Here is a 15,571-nt window from a genome sequence, read left to right on the forward strand (position 1 = left end):
AGTCCATGGTTAGGTGACAGCAGGGTAGATTTCAATATTTGTCAAACATTTTTTATTTTATTTTTCATCAAATTCCTTTTAACAATGGTGGATGTGAAGAGGAGATGATTAATAGTTAGTGCAGTGTCTAATTCTATATTCAACTTAATAATTTGGTTATATGTAGTTCAGCTTTGAGAAATACCTCCTAAATAGTCAAACTCTGAGAGTCACTATGTCATGGGCAAGAATGAACATCATCCTGTCCATCATAATCATTGATGATTTCATGTTTCCGAAAGTCCACCCTCATAAGCATTTACTCTGGTTCTAAATTGTAGGTGTCAAACTTTCTATTTTTAACCTCCAATCCTTATCCTTAGTTTAAGTAACTAAACCTTAGTTTCAATAAAAATGTTAATTATGTCAAAGCATCAAGAATAAAACATTTGCTTCTTTTGTGATATAACAAAAGTATTTGGTAGAGGAGGTGCACAGGAAGGGGTTAAAGGTTTTGTATGCCCATGACTGAAGAAAATTGGAATGATGTGTCAGTTTGTGTGTATGTGTGTTTTAGTGAAGCAGAATAAAAAAATTACTGGTTTATAAGGCGACAAACTCAGTTTCAAATAACTAAGCTGTGGGCCTCAAAGTACACATGCATCAGCTCCTTTTCTAAGCAGGCTTGTGCTAACTGCAAGGGCTAGTGATAAGGAGTCCAGCCTAATGAGTTCTAGCAGGTGGATGGCATCTTCTTCACAGTGAGGACAGCAGCAGCAGCATGAACACCCTCAGGCTCGCTGATAACACACCCACACTCATAAATACACACACAACTCACTGTGTATCAACAGAGTTGTCATGAGAAAAGGAAAAGACAGCAAATTAGCCAGTATTAAAACAGCAGGGTTATCTGGATTTTGCTTCTTCATGCATGTGAAAAAGTTTTAAAAGCACAGTAATTAAATAAAAAATAAACAACAAACATGTTTTCCAAATTCTCAGAATCCATGCCTTGTTACATCACCGCATTCTCCTGGATTTGAATAAGTTTTATCTCGTGCTTACAGGGGTGAAGGAAAATTACAAGTAAAGTTATAGAGCATGGAGAATAGCCACGGGGTATGAGGAAGGGAGGCTGAGAGGTGGGCTGGGCCCATGCCAGTAAGGGCAAGCTGCTCTGAAAAGAAACAGGCTTAATATTTTAGCCAAGTGCAGTTGGTAATGAGTTTCACTTCTCAATTCCCTCTTTACATGGCTTAGTTATTTCTCAGATATTTCCTCAATTTTTGCAAATCACCCCTGTTTAACCAGTCACAACATAAGCCTCAGCCTTACCCTGAAAACATTATATACTCATGCAAAACAGATACATACTTTCCTTCCAACAATGAATTCTGTGAAAGAGCCTTTAGGGGATTACTTAATATATTAGAATTGTCTTTTTCTGAAACAAAAGCAAAATAAAATGCATTTAATAATCAATTCACAGTGGCACATTAAACTAATACAATCCCATTGTGTATTTGGGCATGCACTCATAGTAATGAACAGTTCTCTTTAATTTGTAGGCAGTGGGAGCAAACAAGCTGTTTCAGGTGATGACTGACCAAGTATGAATAATGATATCTTTCAAACCTTATATCTACTGAGGATTATTTCTAAATGCTTGGCAAGGAAATACTAATTCTGTCATTTTTTTCTTCCAATTTTTCCAATATTTCTGCAAATATTATATAGGAGGGGGAAGAATGAAGATGATAAAATGAGCAAATGTTAATATTAAAAACTAAGGCTTGTTTAAAAGACTCGACATAATAAAAGGTAATGGCACTTGGAATTCTTAATCTTTAACTGAAACTTCTTCTTTGAGCTTATAGATGTTACAGCATCAGCAATTGACAAAGCCCCAAAGTACCTTTATATACTATGCTGTCAGTATTGGCAAAATCACCTGGATCTACAAATATTACTTTTTTCATTTGATTGTAACTGCATACGTATAAAATCAACCCTGCAGTTCATTTTACCACTCATGTCAGAATTTTAATATATTTGTTGAATACCACTATACCATGATCACACCCTTTCCTGAAAATCCTCAAGAGAATTATAACACAACAAAACAACTACAAGTTCCATTATGGTTTACAAGGAACTTTTACACATCCTCACTTGGTTCTATGTAATTAACATTATTAACAAAACATTTATAAAATAAACTGTAGTTGACAGAGGTCCATTCTCTCTGAGAAACATCTGTTCTTTGGCTTTTTGCAAAGTAAGATAGTTAGGACCACATAGCTGAACTATTGTTCAACAGGCACTATTAGCTCAGAATCTGTATAACTGCTTTTATTGCAAATGAATAAATAGAGCTAACTGAGAGATCAGAAGATGAGGAATTGAGATATTTAATGCCATTTGCTTCTTTTTTAATATAATCCAAGACCTTTTTTTTTTAAATCTTTTGAACTTATTTCTTTTTTATTCTTAGTCATGAAGGCTGAGTTGGTTTGGAACATTGTCGTGGCCTAGGAAGAATGGAAATGGGGTTGTTTTTAATTATAGTAGATTGTCTATAAGCTGTTTGGTAATAGAATAGGAAAGAAACATTTTCTTGATTATAGAGCTATCTAAATGGTGAGGTTACTAATTTTCCTGTATTGGACACAAAATTGAGTCACTGCCAATCAAATGACTCAGGATTTGGTTCTCTTTGGTGCTTACCGAAGCTTCTGCTAGCCCTGCTTTAAACCTTAAGAAGGGTCTTTCAGGTCTCTTAGGGATGTAAATTCACAAAAGCCTGGAAAGGATTTGACTCTCTGATGGCAGGTGTACTGCTTGCAAGCTGAAAGCAATATAAAATTTAAATTATATTTTTACTTACCACTGGCTTAATAGGTCAGAAATGCTTACCCAGACAAATAATTAACTTTCACAATAGAAAGGTAAACAGAACTATAAGTTATGATTAGAGGAGTGTTCTTCCCTGCTGAGACAAAGTTGTCAACATTTATTCTTCAGCTGTGATACGTAGACGTTATAATATTGAGAGAGTTTGGCAAATAAATTGGTAAAATATAATTAAGAATCTGAAAAACATATTCTATCATTCAAAATATGTATGTGTGTTGTAATATAGAGCCTTGACTTGTATCTTACTATGTCATTCTCCCCTTCTCTGCTAGAGATAAAGAAATTCAAGAGGAGAAGTTGAATGTTTTTAATTTCAAGGGGAAAATAAATATACTCAAGGTAGCCTTGTATAGAAAAACATTTTCCAATTGGAAGTTCCTTATGACAACGCCAGATTTTCTTAACTTGTCACAAACAATTCTTGCTATTTAAATGCAAACATTTAAAACAATCTAGTGTTAAATTGTCTAGTATTAAAAGCACAGTTTCCTTTACTTTAATCTTCCAAAATCAGCATTTTTTTAAGAATGGAATCTAATCATTTTTTTGAAATTTCTAAGCAATGCATTTCTTTTAGTTTAGTCTTTAGGAAAAGTTAGGTCAGAAGTTATTTTTTGTTTATTTGTTTTCTAAACTCATTGCTGTATAAACAGCAGTTTCCTTTTGAATACTCATGTCTAGTATTACAGAATTCATACTTCATGAACTTGGATGTGTGAGAAAGATATCTTTTAAGTTTAAAAATTTTTTTTTTCCAATCGAATAATTTTTTTGTTGGGCCCCATCAATTTATGGTTATCTCACTCAATCCATGATTTCTCATACTTTTTCAAGGCAATATTTAAAATTCTGAGATGTTTAAATAATGTCAAAGTATAAAATAGATAATGATACTCATTTAATTGGCTCTGATGTTCTCAGGCATCTTTCTCAGTCCAGTTCCCAATGTTGATACATGCAGATTCTGTTTGAGGTCTTCTTACTTCTACTACAAAATCCACTTTGTGTCCATTAGCTCTTTGTCTCATAGGAAACTTCTGCTGTGTGCCATCCACCCACCCATGAGGAACCAAGCAGAACCTCTGTGAACCTCATGTCTGCGTGCCTACATGCCTAGATGCTTTGTGTAGTCATTTATGGAACATGGGTCCTGTGGAAGGTGGAATAATGGCTCTCCAAAGATATCCCTGTCATAATTCTCAAAACCTGTGACTGTGAATATGTTATGTAGCATGAAAGAGGGAAAGTAAGGTTACTAATCAGCTAACTTTAAATCAAGATCATCCTGGATTATCTATTTGGGGATCAACATAATAAGAAGGATTCTTAAAACTGGAAGAGGGAAGCAGAAGAAGATTCAGAGTAGGGAAGAAGATGTGATAATAGAAAAGGTCAGAGTCATACAATGTGAGAAAGACGCAACCCATTCTTGCTGACTTTAAAGATGGAGGAAGGGAATCACGAACCAAGGAATGCTGGCAATCTCTAGAAATTGGCAAGGTGAAGATATGAATTCTTGCCCAGAAGAATTCTTCCCTAAAAGGAAAAGCAGCTGTGCTGAAACCATGATCTTAGCCAGTAATACCTGTTTCAGGCTTCTGAACTACAGAACTGTGAGATAATGAGTGGGTGTTATTTTAAGTCACTAAATGTATGACAATATATTTTAGATCCATAGAAAACTATCACATATCGTGTGCCAAACATGACACAAGAAACTTGGCAGTCTTGCTAACTTTCAGAACTTCACCTGGGAATACAGGCACAAGTAATCTTGCTCTCAAAGTCTCTAATGTTACTGTTTTCTCTTTTTCCCTCCACTTTTGGTAGCTTAGCTAAAATTGAGGGTGCTTACAGCCCTACCAATATCTAAGGTTTTTTGGTCCCTTTCTTTTTGCCCTCCGTCTCTTAGTATATAGAATCTTTAACAGATAAAGGGAAAGGGAAGGACTGCCTGGCCTCACAATTCTTCTTCAAAATCAGTTGTTTATGGAATAAACTTCAGGCCTGGAATCCTTCAAGTCTGACACAATTGCAAGTAAAAAAAGGTCAGCTTTTGCAAAGCAAAAGTTTTGGATTTCAAAACTATTGTTTGACGCTGAAATTTGAAAGCTTATTCAAAACTAAGGAAGAGGAATTGTTTTCTTTGTTGCCTGGACTTACTAGCAATCTATCCCTGGGGGAAATGCAGGTGGAATAAACCAGTTGTCTAGAGTAGGAGATTGTCACATGGCACAAAGATAATATAGAGAAAAACAAATGAGCTAAAACCTTATAATACTACCCCCATAAATAAATTCTGGGCTCTTTATGTAAAACATTCATCATTTAATTATCCTCAGTCAAGTATAATCTCAGGGAATCTTTCTGCTGTGATCTAGGACATTACTGGGTTGCATTCTCCCGTCCTCAGTTATTTATTTTAAGGGTTATGAATAGAAATATTGCAGATTCAAATTGCTTGTGAATTGAAGGGAAAAAACACTTCTCTTTACAGACCCCATAGTATACACTCATGGTTTTATAAGATTCCTGTCCTATTTAGTTTAAAGCACATCTTATCATCAGTGAGGTGGTCACAGAGAAAGTTGCAGAATGAGCTTATCTCAGCTTGACCCTATAAAGGGGGGGTGTCCTATCAACAGTGATTTTGTTTGTGCAAAGGGAGAGTTTGTTGGATTTGAGAAGCTTATGTCCTGCTGTTCTATTTTGCTTTTTAACTCAGGGTTTGCATCTTTTCTGAATCGACACAATCTTTGTGTGTTTTGTGCCCAATCAATTATCAGTGAAGCCACATCCTTGTGGAACTTAGTGAGAGCAAAACAGAATTGGTGTTGGGGAGCAGATGTAGCTCAAGTGGTTGAGCACCTGCTTCTCACATACAAGGTCTTGGGTTTGATCCCCAGTATCTCCTAAAAACAAGCCACAAACAGACAAACATAAAAGCCAACTCCGGGGAGCTGGTGTAGCTCAGTGGTTGAGTGTCAGCTTCCCACATACAAAATCCTGTGTTCAATCCCTGGCCCCGGTACTTAAAAACAACAACAAAACAGAATCTATGTCCAGGTATCCCTGAGTATAATCTCTAATTCCAGCAACAAAATCTACATCCCAACTCATTTTATTACAAATCACATATTAGTAGGAAGAAAAATATGTTGGGAGAGAATATAGTATATTTACATTTTAATATGTTTTGAGTCCACTGTTTTAGATAACACACTTCTTTGCTTCTCTCAGCATGTAAAATTAGAAGGTGGTTGCATCTTTTTGTGGCTAGGTATCAATAGAAAGTTTTTGAAACCTGGTTTCCTTTTCAAAAATACCATAATTTGAGTTTCAAAGGTAAAGCTAGATATTAGGGTAAATGATCAATCTAATTATTAATTTCTCTTTACAAAAAAATAATATTTGAATTATGTTCATGAAAGAAAATTGAATTTTAATAATTACAAATATTATATATCCTAGGTTAAATAATTAATGATTATTTCAGAATTAAATGTTTTCTCCACCCTGAGTGTTTAAGTTCAAATTAATATCACTCAGCATAATATATTCATGTTCAAAAAAGTCAAATTTCTATACCAACAATTTTAGAGCTACTCTTCTTCAAAGTGGCAATATTCTTTATTTTAATAGTATTCTTCTTTATTTTCATATTAATCTTTTAGCAAGTAGTTAAATTATGTAATGTTATAACCCAGATCCTGAAGGGCTTGAGTTGGTGAGGCTGTGGGACTAATGAACATAACTGGCATTTAGTCAGGTATAAGCTTTATTGAGACTTACTAATAGGTGGTTATCAAAGAATGAATGAAGTTAGAGCTCTGCAAAGAGATGAGAAAATGAAGGGTGATATATAGAGTTTCTGAACGACGACATTCCATTTGGTATGAGAACAGAGTTCCTACTAGGGTCATGTGATGCATACTCATGGCGCATGGTGATGTTTTCACTACATTCATAGGAAGGATGTTTACCAAGGACGTTTACTGTTTGGGGAAGCTTATAGTTTATGATTACATCTATCCTTCTCTCCCTTCTGGGAGAGGTTGCTAACCTTTAACTTATGTCTAGGTTATGCAGGTGGCTATGTGCTGAGGACTTATGGGGGCCTGGCTACCCACAATCTACCCTCACATAGTGGCCTATATTGACCATAAGACAAGCATTGCATCCACATTCCACAGCAACTGTATAAAAGACAACAGAATAATAGGAGTAATATATTATGAAGTAGTCTGGGACTTTCAAACTGGATCCATGACCAGTGCTTTTGATGGATATTATTCTGACCAGCTGCTTTCCATGTTTACTATACTAACCAGCCTCAACATCCCCCCCAGAGAGTCCACACCCTTATTCTTAAGAGAAAGCCAAAGGGTGATGGTCCTTCTTCTATAGCAGCTTTCTGATGGTTAGGGGCAGAAGACCCTGTAAAATTCTCTGGCTCTCTATTGAGGTTAAGGGAAGGTGAGTCTAGCACCATGATTGGAACTGGATGAAAATCCCTGCATGACTTGTTCTGGAAGGCATGATTGTGGAAGAAATAAACCCAGAATTTTGAAGATACGTGGTCTTACTAAAAGGATAAAAATAAACATGGTAAGCCAAAATGGGAGCCAGCCATGACATACTGACATACTTGACCACAGGAATGAGAAAGGCCAGGTACCCCAGAGGCTACATCCTCATGAAGTTGATGGGCTTGACCTTGTAAACTTCAAATGCTATCTAGGATATTGCCAGCTCCAGTTCCCACAGTAGTATTTATGCACAGGACAACTAAGAGATGTATAAAGAGAGGCACTGCCCTACACACAAATATACAAAGACAATATAGGTAACAATAAGATAAGCATATGGTAAGCAAACTAACACAATATTTAAGAGAGCCATTCTTTTATCTTATAGGCATGTTCATTAAATACTTAGGAAATGAATTAAGTTTACAAAGACTTTTAACAAGTTCAATATCCATTGGCATATGATCTAGAATAGAAGAGATATTACTATATTCATCAATTATGTAAGTATAGAAATTAATACTAATCAATGCACTAGTCAATGCGTAAGTTCCTCTTTGAGGTGCGGTTAATAGATCTAAGTTCCAGGTTTGCAATATCATTCATGTTGTCTCCCCATGGGAGCAGGCCATAATGCCAATTTTGTCTGTTTAGGTTCTACTCACATTATTCTTGTAATTATTGCTCCATTTGGTATTTCCTTCACACAGCCAGCATGCTATAGCACCATTGACCCTTGAAAGGAAGTGCCAGTGTTTCACCAGCCTGGTGCATAGTGTCTGTGAGCACTGTGAAACAGAGCCAGTCTTGAGGCAAAGTCCATTGCAAATCTGACCATATCAAGCCATCACTGGCTACTACAGGAGTCCAAAATTGCAATGTACTATCCATCCACTTCAGGAGCCATGTCTGGAGATGTGATAATACTTTTATTATTTTAGGGGTCTTGGTGACTAGCTTAGCTAATAATTCAAATGGAGAGGCACCATGCCGAATACTAAGGCCTGGTTTGAGTGCACAAGAGAGCTTGACAATACTGAAATTTTATTTTTATATACTTTCTAAACACTCTAATTCATTTTATAACACATTAAATAAACTTAGCTATTTTAATACTTTACTTTTTGCTTCTACACCTTTACCATGATTACATTAACTAATAGATATTTTACTTTAGCAATATAGGAAAAATTATTTTCTACCATTATTTTATAGAAACTTAAGATTCCCAGTGGAATCCAGATTATCTTCCCCTTACCACCACTTAAACCAAATTCTAAAATTTAGAATAACTTTAAAGCATACTGACTGCCAGGTTCTGGAATATATTATAATTGTTTAATTTTTTTTACTCATAATTTAGAAAAATCTTTCCAGAGCTTTCAAGGACTTTTTGGACATTGGAGTACTATTGTTATTTCAAAAGCTGTTAAAATTTAATTGTGAATTAGAGAGCAGACTATACAAAACACGGTTTGTTCTGTAATATCCCCTCTGTCCCTATTATTTTAATTTCCAAGCCTAATAGACTGAATGTTGGGCTGAATTCACATCTTCCTTATCTTTCCACACACATCTCACACCTTAGTTTCCTAAACAAGTTTTACTGGAATTCAGTCAAGATTAGGAGAAGACCCTGGGAGCATGATATGCTAAAGAAAGATTATGGGAGAATTCAGGATAAACTTTTTGGTTACTTTTCTTTAAACAGTTTATTTATTCAGATTTTATGTGTCTTTTTATCCTGTTTGGCTTTTCTAATTTGGACCCCAGGAGTATTTAAATTTTTGTCATTTGAATGGAGCTATTTTAAGAATTCTCATTTGTTAATTTAATATTACCATCTGGAGGTATGAAAATATACACTGATCAAATCGACAAACGTAAAAAGAGTTAAGACTCACGAATAGAAATATAAAACTCACTAATTTGACTCATAATTCTCACTCCTTTGATATCACTGTGTCAAAACTCTCCATTATGTCACATCTGATTTTTACTGCTTTTAAGACCTCCTCTGAAATCAGTGTTGCCTGTAATATGCAAGCTTGTTCTTGTAAACACTTTTATTAGTAATCAGTAACCAGCTGGGAATACTTAAAGAGTATGAATGCAGATAAGCACTAAATTAGCAGTTTAGACAGATATTTAACACTTACATATTCTGGGTTACTCTTCAGGAGTACACTTAGACTTGAAATTCAGGAGTAAGCTATTGATTCAAAACTGAAAGTTCTTGTTAACTTCTTGATAAAAATTCTAATAAAAATAGAATGTGAATAAAACTCACAACATTGTCAAAATAACATCCCATTAAGCTCTTACAATTAATACAATTTTGCAATATAATTGTTCATCAACTTGGTACAGGTTATCGGCTAAGAAAGCTTCCATCTCTGCCTGTACTAGGACTTATTCCTTTCTAACTTTTACTTTACTTCTCAGTGACACACAGAGGCCTTTGCTAATTCTTCTGCCTCAGTAGCAACCCACAAGTCTCCTAACAAGGGACATCCTATAGCTGCCGCTATTTGACAGTTTCTCTTTTACTTATTTAAGTGCAGCTGCTCTGCTATCTTCTAGAGCACAGCCAGCATACTTGCTTTAGTTTTTTGTGTGTCCCCATATTCTCTTGACAGTCTACACTTGTCCTGGAGAGCAGCCATCCATCCCCACATGGACATTATTGGCCAACCAGGATTTCCCTGCAGATTCCCCTTTTTCTGAGTTAATGCCCATTACTGCCAGTGGTCCTTCAGTCTCCTGGTTGTGCCTCACCAATTTTTTATGACCCAACTAAGGAAGGGCACGAGTTGGTGAGGCCATGAGACTAAAGAACACATCTGGCATTTAGTCAGGCATAAGCTTTATTGGAATTACAACCAAGAGAGATTATTTGATGGAAGCAGGTCAAAGAATGAATGAACTTAACACTCCACAAAGAGATGAGAAAATGAGGGGTGTTATATAAGTGGTTTCAGAATAAAGACATTCCATAGGGTATGAGAACAGAGTTACTGCTAGGGTCACATGACATGCACACATGGTGTGTGATGATGTTTTCACTACACTCCTAGGAAGGGCAGTTTACTAAAGATGTTTATTGCTTTGGAAATATTATAATTTATGATAACATCTATACATTCTCTCCTTTCTGGGGAGGGTTGTTAACCTTTAACTTATGTTTAGGTCATGCAGGAGATTACGTGCTGAGGACCTAGGGGGGCCTGAGTTCCCACATATAAATACACTAAAAATCTCAATATTCCAAAGTATGTTGTGATGACTCATTTCATAAGTAATGAGGCAAAAAGAGACAAGCAATGGTATTAAAATATATTAGTGCCTCCTCTACCTCAAATATTGTGCAAGATGAACCTACAAATGTAATTTCATTTAATCTTCATGATTCTATACTCTATTATTGGTATTTACAAATACCAGTATAATTATTAACTTATTAAAAAAGCATACAATTAGTAACTGGTAAAGCAGATATTTAGGAAGTCTGTCTCACTCCAAAACATTTATTTTTTCGAACTACATTGCTTTTAACTGCTTGCCAAGTCATCTTCGAAAAATGAAGACAATTTTTCCGATGATAAATCTCTTTTGTTAATTTTAAAATCAATAAATCATCTCAATAAAATGATTGAAAAATATTCATTCTAATGAAAACCATAAAAATAATCTAGTCTATTTCATTTTACTTAAACAGAAATAGGCTCAACAAAATAATATACTAACTGCAGTCTAAGCACAGGCAAAGATGATCCATTGCTTTTGGAAAAAGCAGGAATAAAATCTCTTAGGCAGGAAATTTCCTGCCAAGACCAAGCACAGATGCAGGCAGGGTTTAGCCACAGGAAGAAGGGGCAGGAATGTTGAGAAAGTCCCACCCTCTGCCCAGGGCTTGCCTCAAGCTGAGCAAAGACTAAGGAGAACCCATTTGCCAGTAGGACAAATCTGCATCTTTAACAAGGAACAAGACCACTGTAGCAGATGCAGGAGCCTGGAGAAAGAATGCCTCTGTGACACAGGTGTGCAGAAATAGCTGAAAACTGAAAGGTGAGCAGGCAAACAAAAAGATCCCTTCCAGGACCCTTCCAATCACTGGAAGAAATTGAAGGTTGTGATGTCCTGAAGGTAACAAAAGTAACAACAACAGGCAAATACAACTCAATTCCTTAATATATTGATTCCCATCCCTCTTCCTGCACCACCAATGGCCTAACAAAGAAACCTGCCCTTTAGCAGGTATAAATCCTGTTTACTACACAGCAGTAAGAAAGCACAATGTACTGATACAAACAACATTGACTTTTGATCTCTAAGGCATTATGCTAAGGGAAAAAAGCCACGCACAAAACAGTATTTATTTTACTATTCCATTTTTAAGACATTTTGTGAGTCGGCAATCATCACTGTTTGCCAACAGGTGGGAGTGGTTAAAGGGATTGACTAAGAGGTAGCAGAGAATTTTGGGGGTGATGAAGATACTCATGTCTTCATTGTGATACTGAATTTATACTTGAATTTAAATGTATGCATATTATACCTCAATAAGATTGCCTCTTAAAAAGACTGCACTAAGAGTAGTGTCATGTTTGTTGAAAGGGAAACTCAACTAGAATTCAAAAGTACCAGCTATTTTTCCAAATGTATTACTGGTGATTTATCACATATGTATGTCCTCAAATTCATGTACTAATTCCCTCATTTATTCATCCATTCTTTTAATATGTATCTAGTGTTCTAGGAAGTGTGCTAAATACTCCACTTACAGTATTAAAGGAATTGATGTTTCTATACTCAAAGAGTTTATAATGGAAGAGATAACAATAAACAAAAAAGAAATTAGCAAAAAATACAGTTTCAGATATGGAAAGTTCCATTATGAAATAACAAGAGGTGAAAAGACAAAGCATCACTGTAGAAGTCAGCTCTAGATAAGGTGAGGAGAAGAGAACATTCAATCAGATTGCTGAAAGATGTGATCGAAAATGCTACACAAACCTAGGAGAAGAGGACTCTTTGCAGAGTGAAGAGAATTGCTAAAATTAGGTTTTTCATTGGAATTTTAAAATGGAGGAATATGTAAGAATACATGGCCTTAATAAGAGTTTCAGTACATGCTCAATTTATGGTTATTTAAGACTTTTTTTTGCTGATTAAAATAATCACAAATAGTGTTTTTAATAAATTCCATTTTAAAATTTAGTCATTGTTCTTTATGAATTATTTTACATGTACTTAGGAAATAACATTATTTCCTATCTTTTTTGTGCAGGGTAGAATGTGTTAATTGTGTAGTGGTTATTGACTCAACACTGCTGTGCTACTCTAGGCTTGAGTCATCAACTGCTATGTATCTGTACTAGTCAGAATTTTCTAGGGAAACAGAACCAACAGGAGATATCTGTAAAAAGTATGTAATTATATAACATTGTCTCATGCAACAATGGGGATAGACAATTCCAAATTTCATAAGACAGGCTCTGAGCCAGGGACTCTAATGAAGGTCCTTGATGAGTTCCCCAGGAGACACTGGCCGTCTGAAGTAAAGATGGGAATTTTCTCTCTGAATGCTGAAATCACTTCTCCTTCAAAGGTCTTCCACTGATTGAATGAGATGTCACAATCTCCTCATTTGATTTAACTGTAATTAGCTATTTATGACATCAACTCCCTGATGATAAAAGTCCATGAAATGCCCTTATATTACAGTTATCCCAGTGCTTGCTTGGCCATACAACTGGGCACCATTACCTGGCATATTAACCAAACAATTGTAGTGCATCCCTTGTCAACTTAACAACCATAAGCATGACCTTAATCCATACTTAATTTCTAAATAAAATCCATAACATACATATATATATATATATGCATTTCACATAATAGTACTAAACTGTCCTGTGTACAATTGTAAATGCTCTAATGCCCTCCAGAATAGGATACAAGTCTTTGGTTAAATTCATTCTTTACCTTGACATTCTTAAATATATGAAATTAATACAACTCAAGTCATATGATAAAGGGAAGGGATAGGGTAGAAAACAAAGGTATTCATTTTATGTCCATATATTAACATACTCATAACAAAAAAAGGAAGAAATATTCAAGACCATTACAGTCCTCTTCCACATGGTGGAAGTTCATATTATCACTACCTTCTTCCACTACCCATTCCATGTTCCTGTTATCCTCAGCAAGTGCCTTAGCTGGGCGTGGTTCTTTGCCTGGTGGGGTGACCCAAACCCTCATTCCTGAAGATTCTGAGCCATTGTTAGTCCTGCCTAGATGGGGTAGGCCTGGTTGTTGTAGTTTTCCATTGACTTTAATCACAATGCATGGTAGTACTAAAAGATGCCTAGGGGATCTCCTGTATTCCATGCACTCCTCTGTACTTCCATTGTGCAGCTGCAGTCCTATTTCCCCTGGAGAGTCAGGATCAATCATCCCAGCCAGTAAAGTAATTCCCTTCTTTGCCTGTTGATTCAGAGGCATGAGGAGACCAAAGTGGCCAGGTGGCAGTTTTAACTTCCAGTTCAATGCAATCATGGCTGCATTCCCTGGTGAAAGCACTCCTCCTTCAGGAACTAAAAACTGTAGACCAGCAGCTTAAGGTTGCAAAGACAGGAAGCAAAAAATAGTGGATCACTAGGGGTAATAGTGAGAGGTGCCACTCCCCCTTCTACCTCTTAATTCCTGGACCTATGAATCCTATCTATGGGAGAAACAATACCATAGAGTAGATGCAGATTTAGAGCATACACAGCTTCCTGGAGAACATTGCTCCAGTCTGCATGGTATTGCTACCTAGCTGGTACTATAACTGAGTCTTCGAAAAGCCATTCCACCATTCCATCAATCCAGCTGCTTCAGGATGATGGTAAACATAGGAAGAGCATTGAATTCTATGAACATGTGCCCATTTCCACACATCATTTCCTGTGAAGTGAGTTCCTTAATCAAAATCAATGCTGTGTGGAATACCATAGAAGTGCATAATACATTTGGTAAGTCCACAGATGGTAATTTTGGAAGAAGCATTGCATTTGGAGAAGGCAAACCCATATCCAGAGTATGTGTCCATTCAACTTAGAAAAAATTGCTTCCCCTTATGTGATGGAAATTTTCCAATGTAATCAACCTGCCACCAGGTAGCAGACTGATAGGGAATGGTGCTAGATCCTGAGTGTGGATCTCTGTTACTGGCAGATCGGGCATTCAGCAAAGGCTATAGCCAGGTCCATGTTGCTGAACCCATACATAAGACCCTTCCCTAACACTCTGACCACTTTCTTCATGAGCCCCTTGGGCAATGACTGGAGTAACTGGGAAAAGAGGCTAACTGCTATCCAAAAAACAGGTCATCTTATTCACTTGATTATTAAAATTACCCTTTGCTGAGGTCACCTTTCAGTGAGCATTCACATGGGACACAAATATTTTCATGTTTTTTGACCACTCAGAAAAGTCTAATCATATACCTTTCCCTAGACCTCTTTGTCACCAATTTTTCAATAATGTTCCTTCCAAGTCCCTGAGCATCCAGTCAAACCATTGACAACAGACCATGAATTAATGTACAAACACACCTCTGGCCATTTCTCCTTCCAAGCAAAATGAATAACCAGGTGCAGTGCTCTAGGTTCTGCCCACTGGGAGGATTTGCTCTCATCACTGTCCACTTTCAGGTTATACCTGCATATCGTGCAGAACCATCTTGCAGCACTTAAGTTGCAATTTTGAAGACCTCAGCTTATCCCTTTCTTTTGTAACTATATCTGGCACATTTAGGAACAACCAGCCAACATCACTGTAAATTTTAACTCCACAAAACTCTGCTAAGGTTTTAAGAATACTCTCACCCAGAGCCTTACTCCATATAAGCATAGAAAGAGTTGTATTCAGTGTTTATGTTTTGCATATCTCTATTGCCAACTTATGCTATGGACACTTGGTGGCTTCATTATCACTGAAAACAGAATCCTTAGTACCCTTGAATCTAATCAGAGTAGAGAGCCAAATGCAAAAAGCCAAAAACCAGTTTAAAAATCCTGTTTGTAAGATTCTATTTCTCAATAACAACTCCAGATACCAAGCTGTATTCATCAGGGTTCTCTTAGGGAAACAAA

The 15,571-nt window shown here is 36.3% G+C and overlaps 1 pseudogene; it reads right to left on the reverse strand.

Annotated features, from left to right (window-relative positions):
- Positions 1–13,991, reverse strand: part of LOC101434033 (myosin phosphatase Rho-interacting protein-like) — a 126,712-nt pseudogene extending 112,721 nt beyond the window's left edge.
- Positions 13,992–15,571: the final 1,580 nt, after the last annotated feature.

Source organism: Dasypus novemcinctus, chromosome 2 (assembly GCF_030445035.2).
Source record: "Dasypus novemcinctus isolate mDasNov1 chromosome 2, mDasNov1.1.hap2, whole genome shotgun sequence".
Classification (NCBI taxonomy): domain Eukaryota; kingdom Metazoa; phylum Chordata; class Mammalia; order Cingulata; family Dasypodidae; genus Dasypus; species Dasypus novemcinctus.